The sequence below is a fragment of the Pantherophis guttatus genome, chromosome 2, assembly GCF_059756535.1.
Source record: "Pantherophis guttatus breed Tessera chromosome 2, ASM5975653v1, whole genome shotgun sequence".
NCBI lineage: Eukaryota > Metazoa > Chordata > Lepidosauria > Squamata > Colubridae > Pantherophis > Pantherophis guttatus.
Window position 1 is genome coordinate 59,227,097 of NC_142064.1, and position 14,040 is coordinate 59,241,136.

Genomic DNA, 14,040 nt, shown 5'->3' on the forward strand with positions numbered 1-14,040 from the left:
ACTTAATGACTGTGGCAAGAAAAGTCATAAAATGGGGCAAAACAGTTGTCTTGCTTAGTAATAGAAATTTTGGGTTCAATGGTGCTTGTAAATGGAAAACTACCTACAATCCTGTAGGACTGTAATCAGTGGTGGGTTGCCCCTGGTTCGGCCAGGTTCACAAGAACCAGTAGTAAAACCGGCGGGAGGCCCCGCCCACCATCTCGGATGTCATCATTGGCGATCTGCGCATGCGCAGAAGCAAGGCATGCATGTGATTGTCGCACGCACATGCGATCCCGTTGCAAACTAGTAGTAAAGGTAAGTAGAACCCACCCGACTGTAACCCTTTCACTTACAACCATTCATTTAACAACTGTTTCAAATTACAACAGCACTGAATAAAATGATTTATAACCAGTCCTCTTGTGTACAGCCCTCACAGCATCTCCACAGTCATGTGATCAAAATTCAGGTGTTTGGCCTGGCATGTTTTTACAATGATTAGAGTGTCCTGTGATCACCTTTTGCAACCCTCCCAGTCAGCTTCCGACAAGCAAAGTCAATGGGGAATCTGGATTCGCTTAGTGACTTTGTGATTCACTTAAGGACTACAATGATAGGCTTAACAACTGTGGCCAAAAAAAATGGTTGTAAAATCAGGTGTGATTCATTTAACAACTACCTTGCTTAGCAGTGGAAATTCTAGCCCCAATTGTGGTCATAATTCAAGGATTGCCTGTATTTGAAACATTGTGATTCAATGTGCCAGATCAAAGAATCCTAGTCCATAGAGGAAGAGGAAGGGTGGGAGGAAGTACGGTATACATGAGAGATGGAGAATCAGAAAACTTGATCCCACAAGTGACACTAAAAGGTGAAGACAATAGCAGCAATAACAAAAGGCGTTAAAATTTTGAAACATCAGAAGAAGCACTGAGTGAGGAGCAACAGAAGTTGGACATACTGTAGGATTTGTGATGGGTGTAAGAGGTAATCCAGTACCAGCCATAACCAATTAGCCCAGTACAGCCTAAGGGACATCAGAATTATGTAAAATTAACTATGATTTAAATTCAGGAAATTAAATCAAATGACCATCTCTCCCGTCAAAGGAAAGGTCAAATTAAGAGACATGGAACTATCACCTGGCCAGCACTTGCACAGCAATGTTGAAATTTAGCCTTTGTCTTCTCCCACTAAATCAGATGTATAACATGTTGCTCGAGCATGAAATGTTGAATCTGAGAATATGTGATCCTAAATATGTATGGATCAGTGGTGGGTTTCAAATTTTTTTTACTACCGGTTCTGTGGGTGTGGCTTGGTGGGCATGGCACGGCTTGGTGGGTGTGGCTTGGTGGACGTGGCAGGGGAAGGATACTGCAAAATCCCCATTTCCTCCCAATCAGCTGGAACTCGGGGCGCAGAGAATAGATGGGGGCAGGGCTAGTCAGAGATGGTATCTACCAGTTCTCCGAACTACTCAAAATTTCCGCTGCTGGTTGTCCAGGACTGGTCAGAACCTGCTGAAACCCACCTCTGGTATGGATGCATGGAATGAACCTGCTTTAAGGAGACCTAAAGACAGAATATGGGCAGACATAATGCTAGGTAAACTAAACATTTTGCAATGTGAGATCTCTTCAGATTTTAAAACAATTGGTGTTTATTAATTCAGCCATCTCAAACAGTCACTTCCTGACGTCACATCTTTATTTAAGTTTTCTTCTTGTTCTGATATGGAACAGGAAAAGGAACAGGCCTGAATCAATCCTGTACTCTCATTTTTTCATTGGCTTTAATCTTGTTATTAATAGAATGGTTTCACAAGCTAGCTATATAAAAGCAAAATCATAACACTGAACAGCTTGGTTTGTTTTAGCTCTGAAAATAAAATAACAATTAAAGTACTTTCTCTGTTAATTCTGGATCCATTTTAAATTACACATCTTTTTTTAAAAAAGTAACACTATCACAATAATTTCTGCTTCCATTTTATATGAAGCAAATGCTCTATATTCAGCCTACATTGTGTACATTTTAAAACAAATCTCTGAATGTAAGCTATTATTCCATAAATGATTTTACTAATCAGTATAAATACTACTCCAGATATTTTTAAAAATTAGAAAATAGCAAAGCAAGTAAACAGTAACACAATGAGCATCTAAGACAGTTAAAATATTTCTAGGAACTGTTCCAATGAATGGATACCAGAAGTGGGTTTCAGCAGGTTCTGACCAGTTCTGGAGAATCGGTAGCGGAAATTTTGAGTAGTTTGGAGAACCGGTAAATACCACGTCTGATTGGCCCCACCCACATCTATTCTCTGCCTCCGAAATCCCAGCTGTTTGGGAGGAAATGGGGATTTTGCAGTAACCTTCCCCTGGAGTGGGGCAGGAATGGAGATTTTACAGTATACTTCCCCTGCCACGCCCACCAAGCCATACCATGCCTACCAAGACACACCCACAGAACTGGAAGTAAAAAAAATTTGAAACCCATCACTGATGGATACATTTATTCATGTATGTATACAATCTTTCTATACTTCTTTTCAAGTCATCGGAAGAAAACTCTTTCCAGCAAGTTTTTAAGGTGAGGAAGTATAGATAGCCAACAAGGATAAAGGATAATGAAAAAGCTAGGTTTTAGAAAACTATCTCCTTTTTCATCTTTCAATAATAGGGGGGGAATTGAAATAGCTAGACATGATGATAGCAAAATGTTTTTCACTTAACTTCATCCCTATCCAGTAGTGAATAACCAGTTCTGTGAGCACATGCTTTGCGTGCACGCACCTAAAATGCTTGCATGCAGTGTTCAAAATACAGCAATTTGAAGCTCAGCTGCTTACCTTCTAAGGCAGCCCCAGTAAGTAGAACAGTGGAGGCATGGAAATCAGCTTTGCCACGCAAATCAGCTGAGCCAGAAAGAAGGAAATATAGGGCAGGTGCGGGTGAGAGGGGCCAATTGATCATCGGAACTACTGGTTCACCCGAACTGGTAGCAGCCCACCACTGCCCCTATCCCCATGGACAAGGGAGGTATCTCTAAGCAAACTTTCTGAACTGGCTGGAAGTCAATTCCAGGTGTACATGATATTGACTGATTTTGTTCTTATCTGGCTCTGCTGCCACTGCTGTTTTTCTGAAATTGGAACAAAGCTAGTGTTTATAATGCTGACTTTCTGAATAACTTTTGGACAGTCTATTTTTTTCCCATTCCAACTCCTGCAGCAAAGGTAACCCATCCCCATCATCCAGAGATTTAGCATCCTGTTGTTTAGAAGGTGTCTCACCCTTCTCCCTTACCTTCTTCAGCAACATGCAATCATGGTTAGCATTGTTAAGAAAAATGTCCGGTGCAAAGATGCCAACTTTGATGTCCTTTCTGCATCACAGCTCACCATGGCTGATAAACATAATGGAGGAACGGTGGTCTGAAGTTTTGTATATCTCCATGTGAGCCAACAGCCAGTTTGTTTGTTTATTTAGTGTGTGGCCAGACAAATGCATAAAACATGAACTAAAAGCATAGATGTAGTTGGGTGTGTGTGTGTGTTGGGCGGTAAAAAATTATTTTCTTTCCATTTTGAGTAGGGTGAAGATCAGGATTAGATTTGTGAATTTGGTTCCTATGGTGTATCATGTGATTGAATAGCAATCAAACCATACCCTTTGTATTCTGCCCTTAGATAGACTTTGGGGAACTGGGAAATGAAAATGATGACAGTACAAAAATGTTGTGAGAGGAGGAAAAGAAGGAAAAACAAATGTGTCATTTACAGAAGGGGAACTAAAACCTCTTTCAAGAAATCAGAGGCCAAATTCGATGGAAACATTTGTCATGACAAACTTGCTGTATTCCATGACCTATTGAATTCTTATTCATCCTGATATTAGATCTTCCTATTCCTGCTTGTACTTTTCTTGCCTTCATTAAAGACTCTCTAGATCAGTGATGGCTAACCTTTTTGCCGTCATGCGCCAAAAGAGGGGGGAGTGCGGGGGGTCACGCATGTGCGTGCCCACACCATACTTCAATGCGCCCCACCTCCCGTGCATGCGCGCATGATCCCTCCCCCACTTTTGGCACTCGATGGCACAGTGGGCCCAGTAGGCCCATTTTTCACCCTCCCCAGGCTCCACAGGCTTTCTAGGACCCTGAGGAGGGTGAAAATGGCCTTCCCCACCCCCCTGGAGGCCCTCCGGAGGCTGGAAACGGCCCATTTCCTGACTTCCGGTGGGACCGGAAGGCCCGAAAATCAGCTGGCCGGCACACACATGCACACTGGAGCTGAGCTAGGGCAACGCTCACGTGACCACAGATATGGCTCCGCGTGCCACCTGTGGCACGTGTGCCATAGGTTCGCCATCATGGCTCTAGATGCTCTCTTTCCATATCCCAATGTCATCCACATAGCACTTGTTTATACAGGTAGACATCACTGAATGACCATACATTTAGCAACAGTTCGAAGTTACAACAGACTGAAAAAAGTGACTGGTCTTTGCACTTAGTACAGGGTCAGCATTCTCACAGTCATGTTAGTACAATTCATGTACTTGGCAACCATTGCGTATTTATGAGGGTCGCAACTTCCTGCAGTCATGTGATCACCATTTGCAACCTTCCCAGCTGGTTTCTGACAAACAAAGTCAACGGGGAAAATGGCAGGATGCTGTAAGTCACATGATGTCTCATATCAGGATCGCAATCAGGATTGTTGGAATTGGCGTTGGATATTGGCCCAATTACATAATGTTTTGTTTAACAACCATCTCACTTAGTGACAAGATTGCTGATCCCAATTACGGTCATTAAACAAGGACTACCTGTAGTTTAGAATCAGTTTGTTATGAAAAACAGTTATATGTTTATTATCCATTAGACAAAACCCCCAGAATTTGCAGTGAGTGATATCTATACTAGTGGCAATCAAAAAAAAAAATGCAAAAATTTATAAGTTTCTAGGTTTTCCAGAATACTTTATCAAGTGGATTGTTAGAGAAAATAGGAGCTAGAAAAAAAAGTAAGAAAGTCCAAGATTTAGGTCATGAATCTACAGCTTGAAGTCTGTTTTCAGGGCTGGAAGGAAATGACTATTTCCTTTGTTGCCAAGTTGCTGGAAAAGAGAATGACAGCAGAGACAAGCCAAAATGAAATGGAGCAATATTTTCTGGGTGAATTGAAAAGTGTGCCATGCGGGGGTTTCAAAAATCAAGCTGGCAGCCATAATCATGTGATCACATGCAAAAAAGGATGGGCCTTCAATCACATGATTGTGATATATTGATCTTTTTTTCACCACATCCCTGTGAATTCCCTGGGTTGGAACACTGCCAGTTTTCTATTGTACTTATTCTTTTCATTCTTGCATGACTAGTACAGAAGAAGTTGATGCAAACTTTGCCAATGCTTTCCGGGTGTAAAATGTCATTGGCAAATCATTTTTGGAAAACGTGAGTAGGGATTCTGTAGTTCTAAAATGGGGACTTTTAAGTAGAGTAATCCCTGTGCTGCTGGATCTACCAGTAGGGAGATTTGGCTATGTTAGTGGCTGACTAGATCAGGCCTGTCAAACTGGAGGCCCGCGGGCCGGATGCATCACATTTAGGCCACGCCCACCCCAGTTCTGCAAAGGCAAAAAAAGTCACGATACGTCATGTGACATGATTGAGTTTGACATCTGTGGAGTAGATTAAGTAAAATCTGAGAACAGCCACAGAGGGGTTTTTTGGGGGGAGGGGGGAATCCCTCAGCATCATTTAAAATATGGAATGCACCCTGAATCAAAAATATTTGGACTAACATCTTTTTATTCTAACTATGGAATCATCCCATTTCCAATTCTCTTGCAAATGGGCAACTTTACCCATTGTCCATATGCCAGACATCAGTTTACAGCAGCTGCTAGAAAAGGGTTTAATCTCCTTCAAAAGCTTTACACTTCAGAGCATCAGAATATATGAAGGCGAAGTCTTGAAAGATGTCACAAAATATTATAAAAGATGTCAGGCCAAGTGGGATATCGGATGTCTCAGAAAAGGACTCCGGTTTCCCAGCAGCCTTAAAGAAAGATCACGCTTCGCCTGATGCTCCTCCGAGCCCAGAGGTTTATTGGCAATAAAGGTGATATTTGAAATATGAACCATTTCCAGTGTTTTTCTTTCAAGTAGCAGCAAAACCGCTCTCCTTCCAGAGATGATCTGTGTGCCATAAATCACGCCTTATATTTAAAACAAATCAATTATGTCTGTGGGAATAGATCTCTCAACCGAAAGAACACACACTTAGCAATGGTCCATTCAGCCTGACTGACTTATCATATTTCTCCACCTGTTTCAATACTACAAACACCATGAAAAGCATTTTATTGTTGGATCGTTAGTGTTTAAGTGAAAAGAGAAAGGATTCCCCATATCTAAGCTTATAGACAGGTCATCCTTGACTTGCAACCACAACTGGGAACCACAATTTCCATTCTTAAGCAAGACGGTTTTTAAATGAGGGGTGCCCACTTTTATGACCTATTTTACTGTGGTTGTTAAGGGAATCACTGCAGTTAGGTGAATCAGGTGGTCATTCATTCAGCGAATCCAGCTTCCTCCATTGACTTTGCTTGTCAGATGTCAGCTGGAAAGGCAACCAATATATATATATAGTACTGTCATAACTTTGAAACATTGTTAAATAGATGGTTGTAAGTCGAGGACTGCCTGTATTTCTTTTTACCTAGTAAGGTTATAAAGAAATGCATTTCCTAATACCATGAATCTCTCTGCAGATTTCCTCTTCATGTTCAATAAAATATACAAATATGTATGCCTCTCTTCAGACTCTTCTCCAACCTTTATCCAAGACTCCTTGATTATGTTTCTCCTTTGTTGTTGCTTCATATTATCAACCTTCCAGAGTGATAGCACAATCTGGACTAGTCCCATGGGGCTAACTTTTCCTTTAGGCCTACACCATTTCTGACAAGTGGCAGTCCATCTCTTCTTGAAATCCTCCAGTGATGAAGCTCCCACAACTTCTGAAGGCAAACTGTTCCATTGGTTGATTGTTCTCACTGTCAGAAAATTTCTCCTTATTTCTTAGGTTGAACCTCTCCTTGATCAGTTTCCATCCATTATTCCTTGTCTGGCATTCGGGTGCCTTGGAAAATAGCTTGACCCCTTCTTCTCTGTGGCAGCTCCTCAAATATTGGAACAGTGCTACCATGTCTCCCCTGGTCCTTCCCTTCACACAAGCTACACTATGTATATTATTTGTATGTGTATCTTTTCTATTTACATATACCCACACATAATGAAATACACACATAAAAGGAGAAAGCTTTGTACAAAATTTGAATATGATTGTTAATTTAGATATAATTATTACATTAACAATTATAAGTAACAGTAAAGACTTTCTCGCCTCAAGCTCAACTTATAATGATTACTTAGATATGTAATTCTCTTGTCAATAGTATGGAAATAGCTTGCTATTGCCTTTTTTAGGAATGCTTTTCTGAATGTGGTCCAGCCTCAACACCTTGGTATCTTGTAATGGTTCCAGTGGGGGGCTGCTGCCAGTCCGGACCAGTTCAGGCGAACCAATAATTGCGACCCATGGGTGGGCCTGCCCTATATCGCCATGTTTTTGAAACAGCATACATGCACGGAAGGCGTATCACATTTTCAGTGCTGGGTGAACCGGTTGTTACAACTGGCAGCAGCCCACCACTGAATGGTTCCCTACCCAACACCTAAACAATTGGGCTGTCTTATCGTTGTTGTTGGGTTTTTTTGGTTTTTTTTTTAGTTTTTAGCATCCACCAAGATCAATAACGTATACAATATATCTCAACACAGAAGAAAAAATTGACACTGTGAACTTATGCATTTGCTCATGCCCATGTCCAGATGGTGAGCAATTTATCAAATGGGAATTAATTATGACTGCTCTTCAGATGATTCACATCTTGTAACAGAGGGCATCCTTCCACTGCCCCTTCCAAATAGTGAACTCTACTCAAAAAGGAGAACTCATAGTGCTAGGTCCCCTTGAACTGCCAAAGGAATTTATTACTGAAAAATTACATACAGGTATAGCTGCCTTGACTTTTGTCCCAAATAGAGAAGATCAGTGATAAGCACAGTTCCTCCTACTTGCATGATCACCTGGGGTTCAAATGAGTTCTTGGAGAAGAACTCATTAAACTTTGATAGTTTCCCAGAGGAAATCTCTTACTGTGTTAATTAATTCTTTCTCAATCTACCACAGATTTAATTAGAACAATGACAGAGGAATAATAAACCTCAGAGATAATAAGCATCAGACAGATGAAGCCGAGGAAGGCATTATTGCATGTGGCTTTTCATGGTCTAAACCACTAGCAAAGAAGGTGGCAAGGCAAACAAAGGAATACTTCTGAGCCTTTCTTTAGATCCAATCAATGCATCTTTGTGCTGAAAATATACCACATTTCATCCCTTGCCAGGTTTACATTGCAGAAATCTTCCTTTTCAGAGAATTTTTATCAGAGCATTCCTAGGTAAACAAATATTCCTCAATGTACCAGCAGGTGATCCAAAATCTATTTGCCTTTCTCATGTGATTAGCACAAGAAAAATACAAATACACATGGTCACACACCTGATTAACATGAAGAAATATGCTCACAAAATCTTCTCAAATAAGCAATTATATCTCTGTATCTTTTCAAACTAAATATTTGCACTGCTGCCCGAGTCAAACACCAAAGTCTATATGATTACATAACAGCCACTAATTGAATTACATGTTCAAGTTATAATACAAAATTTTGAACATAACGAACTGAGGAGGAATATAATTTGTTCTCCTATATAGTCAGCACTGATATAACAAAGTGTCAGGTGCCACTGGGGAGTTTTATGATGTCACATATGATGTAACTAGAATTATATCAGTATCATGAGACTAACATCTGACTGTACTCTTAACCTCAGAGTCAATCAGGAGGGAATATTAACAGCTCAAAAAGACTGAGTTTTAATTCAGTGCCTATATTCAACCTAACTTATATAAAAATATATAAATTTAATAAATAAATAAGGTCACGGCTGGAAACTTCTTTTCTGTAACCCAATGCAAGTATTTCCTTATGGCTAATGTAATTTCTTCATTTTGAAGCAGCAAACTCTGGGTATTTAGTGTTGCTATTGGGACAGTACCATATTGGGAGATAACGTACTAAATCTCCCTTACCTGCTGCACTCCAATAAAATCCAATGCCAGCTCCCACCTTAATGCTTGCTTGTGCTTCATTACTAAATGGTGACAGTCTGCCATGAACTCTGGGGAGGGTGGATAGGAAGGGGATGCTTGAGGAAAGTGAAACTGCTGTATCTCCCTGAGACGCTGCTTCAAGATCACCCGGCTGGGAGAAGAACACAGCTGCATATCAACCTATGCTTGAAGTAACCATTCTGGAAACATCTTGCCTGAGCATGATTGGTCATGGGGGAGTCAGTGATAGGAGGCAGTTAAGGAAGGGAAAAATGGAATTTAGGGATTTTGGCACATGATTCTCAGTTCTGGCTATGCATTACTGCAATACACTTGACTTCTAATAAAATTATACCTTTCTCAATAAATGGAGCCAAGGATCATTTCTATTAGAGGTTTAAGTGCTAGCTGGTCTGACATTGAATACACATAGTCATGGTTGACTAAGAGAAAAGGTTTCCTCTGCTAACAAGTACTTTTTAAAAAATAATAGATGTATAGAGGAAATAATTTTTCAGCAAATCAAGGCTACGAAGGCTCAACGCTTCCCTCCCAATGTTCAACAATCTTGATGAAAATCACTCCCCACACCTGTTTATGGCCTCTGGTGTGCTCTGTCATGTCATGTGTCATTTTGACCTTTCCAATCCATTTCTGTGTTTATCAATATAAACTACTGCATTCACTTCATCTATCTCCTTTTCATTCCCAGTAAACATATAATTCAAGATACAAACAAATATCACCAGCAAAAATGTCAGAGAAAGAGAGGAAAAAAATAAGAGAACAACAACAATACGTTACAAAGGGATTAAGTCATATCCTGTTTTCTATTAAGTACCTGCCTACTAAAATAACAAGCTTCATTCAGCCACTCATAAATCATAACTGGAATAGTAGGTTCCAGTGCCTAATTTACTAGAGCTTTGTAATGCCATAGTGCTTGTGAATTAGATGATGTGAATAGCATTGCTTATAGTGCAGGCCTAAAAGTGCGTGAGAAAATTTAAAGATGGCTTTCATTTTCCATGATGCAAAATGCTGATCCAGAATTGAACCACTACAAAGCAAGTCCAGTTGTCAATTTCAAATTCTTCCCCAAAGGTTTTCAGCATCCGCTGGAGTCTTCCTCTTTGCAATCTGTTGAAATGGCAGGAAAGGAACTATGGCTGCCAATCACCTTAAAATTATCCTAGAAGCATAATTATCTGACCAACCTCGCTACTCAGCCAGCTTTGTAGATTTCCCTGTGGTGGAAAGTTCTGATTGAACAATGCCATTAACCCACAGATTTTTAGGACATTCGGATCAGATCACTCCGTTCTGATCTCTTTTAGTCCGGCATCTTCAGTAGAATTTTGAAAATTCCATATTTCATATATGAGGTAATCAGGTTTCAGAGATATAACTAAGGGATATTATTACCTGGAATGGTGGTAATTTTCAAAAGAACAAGGCCTTTTCACCCTGATTACTAAAACTACAAAATTTTCAGCAGATAGTATACAAGGTCCCAAGCAGTTTAAGATCAGATACTTTAAGGAACCAGATCCTTTTACACACTTCCTTCTATCTTATATTTACTTTCAAGAGGAAAGTCCTGCTGAATATATCAAATCTGGCTGAGATTTACTCAGCTGTGATGAGGAGAAAACAGATATTCTCTCCATTGACACCCATTTTGTAGAATAAGCTTCCAAGGGAGTGCTTAAAACAGCCTTACCCTCACTTTATCAGCTGCCCTAAATATTCTTCATGTACAGTGGTCCTTGACTTATGTCCACAATTGAGCCCAAATTTCTGTCGCTAAGCAAGCCAGTTGTTAATTGAATTTTGCCCTGTTTTATTATCTTTCTTGCCACATTTGTTAAGTGAACCACTGTAGTTGTTAAGTTAGTAACAAGGTTGTTAAGTGAATCTGGCTTCCCCATTGATTTTGCTTGTCAAAAGGGCACAAAAAGTGATCACATGATCCTGGGACACTGCAACTGTCATGAGTCAGTTGCCAAGCATCTGAATTTTGATCACCTGACCATGGAGATGCTGCAATGCTCAAAAGCATGAAAAACAATCATAAGTCACTTTTTTTCAGTGCCATTGTAACTTTGCATGGTCACAAAATGAATCATTGTAAATCGGGGATTACCTATATTATTGAAATGGTGGATCTTATTGCTTTTACCATTTTATTATATATATATATTACAATTTTTGGAGAGCCATTTTAGCATAGTGGTTAAGTTATCAGGCTGGAAACCTGGAGAATGAGAGTTCTAGTCCCGCCTTGGGCCCTAGGCCAGCTGGGTGACCTTGCTCTAATCTTTCTCTCTCAGCCCAAGGAAGAAGACAAAGATGAAACAGTTACACACACACACACACACACACACACACACACACACACACACACACAAAGTTGCCAAGTAAATTGCAGGGATTAGTCCAGGTAGACATCAGGAATCAACACTGACTAGAACAGGGGTCTCCAACCTTGGCAACTTTAAGCTTGCCGGACTTCAACTCCCAGAATTCTCCAGCTAGCTTTGGCTGGGGAATTCTGGGAGTTGAAGTCCACCAGGCTTAAGGTTGCCAAGGTTGGAGACCCCTGGACTAGAAGACACAAAAAAGATTTTTAATTGTGGGTTTCACCATTTTACTGTTTTTATCACAATTGTACTGTACACCACTTTGATATATTTAATGAACAATGGTTTAATAGCTTGGAAATATATTGTTAGTTATGCAAAGCCTCAGGTGATAAAAAGAATTTTAAAGATAAATATTTTGATGAAACCAGAACTTTTCTTATTGGGACTTATGGATAGCCAATTAGAAAAGACTAGGATTGGCATTGTACACAGTAACTGGAATGAGTGTATTATAAGCACAAAAATGGAAAAAATACTGAAACACCCACAATGGTAAAGGTAAAAATGATGGAATATGCAGAAATGGCAAAATGGACCGATTTGGGCAGAGATAAAACAATAAGTACTTTTATTAAAGACTAACCCTTTACAGACTTTTTGTTGAATTTTTTTTAAAATGAGTTGTTGGTTTTTGAATTTGCTGATTAAAAAGGGTTGAATACAAAAAAAAAAAAAGGAATTGTGTAATATAATCCTAAAAGGGGAGTGGGAGGAGAGACAATTAGTTTATTTGTAGCAGCTGTAAAGAAAATCAGAAGTGGTTTCTTTAAATATCGCTTAAAAGTAAAGGTAAAGGTTCCCCTCGCACATATGTGCTAGTCATTCCCGACTCTAGGGGGCAGTGCTTATCTCTGTTTCAAAGCCAAAGAGACAGTGCTGTCCAAAGATGTCTCCGTGGTCACTTGGCTGGCATAACTAAATGCCAAAGGCGCACGCAACGCTGTTACCTTCCTAACAAAGGTAGTCCCTATTTTTCTACTCGCATTTTTTATATGCTTTCAAACTGCTAGGTTGGGAGAAGCTGGGACAAGTAATGGGAGCCCATCCCGTTACGCGGCACTAGGAATTTGAACCGCTAAGACACTGAGCTTGTTGATTGAAAATATCGCTTACTTTCAGCTTTTTTCCTCTCTGCATTTTTTCTTTTCTTTCTCTTTTTTAAATTCCTTTTTTGCTTATTTATTTCATGTTTATCTTTTATTGATGTAACACACACAGACACACACACACATATACACAGAGCACAGATTCCAGAATTGGCACTGTACTTCTATGTTCCCATCAGGATATTGGTCTTTACTGCTGGTTTAGCTGGTGCTGCAGACTCCATAACTATTTTTGTGGGTATTTCCTCTGGAATTATGAAGAAGACAATTTCTGAATGATTAGAACCTCATCCATCCAATCCATACTTTGTGTTACCAGGCTGAATGTCCTCCCTGCAGTCAAGGTATGACAGCTTCTTCTCCCAGGTCTCCTTTGCCACTTCCTTCATTCAGCCATCTCACTGAGAAAGTAAACGGAGCAAGATAATAATAGGAAGAGAGGCAGGGCCTTGGTGGAAATGTATCCTCCAGCCAGCCAGCTGGTCTTTCCATGAGACATCTTCTTCATCCTTCTTAGCCCCAGAAGCATCTATGAGGCCATTCATGTGACAAAATAAAATTGCCACAGAAACTAGTACCTGAATATAAGTGGCCTAAAGCCCTGTTCAACATTAAACAGTTTAATGTATCTATTTGCCTTCCCAGATTGTATCCTGCAACAGGATGTCAAAAATGTCAAATATATGCTGTAGATCAGGGGTCCCCAACCCCTGGTCTGCGGCATGCCAGAAACCAGGCCGCGTAAACAAGCGAAGTCCCATCCATGGTATTCAGGCAGCACACGAAATGACGCTCCCTCCAGTCCACAGAAAAACCTCTCTCCACGAAACTGGTCCTTGGTGCCCAAAAGGTTGGGGGCCGCTGCTTGTTTCTTGTTTTAGACAAGCTACAGCCAAAAACTAAATCTCGGAAACCATGTTAATATTGTATGCCTAATCTAGGTACTCCCAAAATAGGTATGCAGCAATCCTCAGAATTCCTTAGCCGGCGTGCCATTGTTGCAAGAGCCCACAGATTTGGAGGGTATTAATAGCAAAAAGGCTTCTGCCCAGCTTTAGAAAAAGGCTGCTGCTTTCCAGGACCTGCTGTTGCAATCTTTGGCCATTATGGTGTGTTTGTTTTTGCTAAGGTGTTTTCTCTGCTTTGCAGCCAACTAGGTGAAGATAACCCTGAATCATGTCAGTGTGACCCACTCTTTTGTTTGTTTCTTTGTTTATTGAGTAGTTTAGGGGATGGTGTCCATCAATTTCAAATCAATTCGGTGA